Genomic DNA, 3,101 nt, shown 5'->3' with positions numbered 1-3,101 from the left:
ATACCCGAATACCCATTTGTATGCGTACACCTTTTACGTACGTATTCGGATATCTGCAGCCGACCGGCAAGCATCTCTAAATACCCGTACATACGCGTACATGACCGAATATCCGATAAATTGCACGGAAGTAGCAACCGTACGCGTACGAATATTTGGCAAGCCATCAGATTTTGGAAACAAAGGCAGCCGACTGGAGGATCATTGCATGCGTTATTTAAACAAGGTATGTATCAGATGCTTTCGTTTGTTGGTGCAGGCGTGCAAAGCAAGAAGAGAACGTACTGGAAAGGAAAGGAACATTTTAAGGTGGAAAGCTTTGGATCCAATGGCAACGGGCAGCCAAGTATGGAAGGTTTGCACCGACGTATACGCCAAGGGTTCCACCTCTTGACTATACATACGTGAGGATCCTTACAACCAGGGGGGGGCGAAGGCAGCTAGGGAACACAGATGAGAGGAGATGGAAGCTAGCCGTGCGAGACGCGCCCACGACGGCAGCGTGTACGGTGGGCTGGCTCATGAGGGTGCAAGTACACATGCGAGAAGACCGGTGAGAGGGCGCGGCGGCGGCAATGACATCCGTCCGAGCTCGACGACGGCAATGGAGCATCTTGCGATGCATGGCACATGCACGTGCACGGTGCTGAGGTGCTCTGTACTTCAATGACTCATTTCTTTTATATTCTTATTAATACAGATCACATCAAGGAAATCCAAGCAAGGAACACTCGAGAAAAGAAGGGCACCCAAGCTGAGGAATGCAGCCGGCCAAATCCACACAGCGATGCGCCTCTGGAGACAGCATAGAGGACGTCAAAGGACGCACCGGCGGCGGCACGTGCGCGAAGGCGAGGCACCAGCAGACGCATCTGGCCAAACACCCAAGAAGAGCCCGCGGTGGCCACGGCAAATTGAAGAAGCTAACACACCATGTCTTCTTTATAGTACGTACTTTTTCTTTTCATGTATCAGGTGACGGGGACGACGCTACCAGCGGAGAAGGCCGCGGATGATGAGGCGCTCTTCTCGTACCATGCAATGGTGGCCGCAAATAATGAGGCGCTCTTCTCGTACCATGCATTGGTGGCCGCAGATGATGTGGCACTTTTCTCGTACCAGATGCAATGGAGACATATATCAACACTGCCAGGACCATCGTCTACATCATCAAGCCGGTGCCAAAGGATGAAGGCGTGGAACTAGCCAGGATGGCGCCAATCGTCAAGATGGTGCCGTGGACGATGGCGACATGGAGCTCGCCAAGATGACGCTCGTCATTTTCTTCATCAAGCCGGTGCCACGGCGACACAATGCTCCCTATGATGACGCCCGTCGTTTTCTTCATCAAGACGGCGCCAAGGAGGACAAAGGCGTGGAGATCGCGAGGATGCCGTCGCCGTGCCACTGTGGATGGTGGCCCGGAGCTCGCCAAGACGATGTCCATCGCCAACATTATCAAGCTGGAGTCTGGAGGCATGGAACTCGCGGGGATCCTGCCACGTGCCGCGGAGGATGGCGACACAGAGCTCACTAGGATGATGCCCGTCATCTTCTTCATCAAGCCGGCGGCATGGACGACGGAGGCATGGAACTCGCGAGGATGCCGCTACCGTGCCATGGTGGATAGCGACACGGATCTCACCAGCACGACATCATCAAGCTGGTGTCACGGAGAACAAAGGCGTGGAGTTTGTGGTACGACACCACCGATGTCTACCTCGTCAAGACGGAGCCTGCGACCCAGAGCCACGAAGACGACACACACCCCAGTGCTGCCCGCAACATGAAGCCTGCAACACGGAGAAGAAGATGGTGCTACACGGTGTTGTCCGTGACCCGGAGGAGAAGATGGTGCCGCATGATGCTATTCGCAATCCAGAGCCCATGATGACGAGGCGCGGCAGTGGGAAAGCAATGCGACTTCACCAAGATCTTACCACAACCCAGTGAGGTGGTGCCCTTGTCTTCGCGGACCGCCGTAAACTCGGTGTCTAGTCTAGATGAGGCACCACCACATGGCGTTGTCCATGTTCTGAAGCCCGTGTACATGACACACGATGGCAGGAAGGCGACGCAACTTCACCAACATCTTATTGTGGCCCCGTGAGGCAGTGCCCTTGTCTTGGCGGACCGCCGTAAACTCGGCGTCTAACCGAGACAAGGTGCCAACCACACCGGCTATGCCAATATGTTCGTGCGTTGGTTTTACACCGACGCCAGTCTCCATAAAAGAATACACCCGCGAGGCAACCCCTTGCATACCCCGATGAAGCCTCTATCGTCAAGAAGTATGAGCCAAGCAGGATCCATGCAAATTCAACACCGATTATATCAACGTTGTCAAGACCGACATGTCTAGCACAAAGCCATGTTTTGAGCAGCACGTGCACCGATGAGGACACGGGCTTTGCCGCCGCCCACACCATACACTCACACCATCATCATCATGCATGGAGAACGTGAAGCAAAGACGACGAAGACGACGACACAGCTTAATCGGAGGTATCTCGTGGAGCAACCCGCGGGAGTAATTAACTGGGAGCTTTTCGAGGCCCCGGGAACGAGGAGACCGCACATCACCATAGTCAGGCAGCACTACAAAAAAAAAGACACAACCGTGACATTTTGGGCCGAACGAATTTTTTCCTATCATACATATGACACTTCTATGACGATAATTGTGACAAAACCCGGTATCATCATAGATGTGGTGGGCTCCTACTTCTATGACAAAAAATCATGACAGGAAATGGGCTTTTCGTCCTGTTCGGGCCGAAGACGCAACTGCATGCCATTCTTTGGGCCGTCCATGATGGAAAAAGCCGTGTTAGAAGCGAGGGGGAGGAAAATTTTGGGGAGTTGCCGGTTACGGTGGGAGGTCGGGGGCCGAGCGATGCGTGTTTCTCTCGTACACGTACACACGTGTGTGCAAGGCGTTGGCTCTAACTGAACCCGAGCAAGGCGTTGGGCTCTAACTGAACCCGAGCGATTGCACTGCAGGCTACGCGTTACTGAACCCAAGCGATCGATCGATGGCTGTTAACTGAACCCGATGGAGCGATTCCTTCGCTACTGCTGCTAACTGAAGCCGATCGATT

The sequence above is a fragment of the Triticum aestivum genome, chromosome 1B, assembly GCF_018294505.1.
Source record: "Triticum aestivum cultivar Chinese Spring chromosome 1B, IWGSC CS RefSeq v2.1, whole genome shotgun sequence".
NCBI classification, from domain to species: domain Eukaryota; kingdom Viridiplantae; phylum Streptophyta; class Magnoliopsida; order Poales; family Poaceae; genus Triticum; species Triticum aestivum.
Note: the sequence above shows the minus strand (reverse complement) of the source record.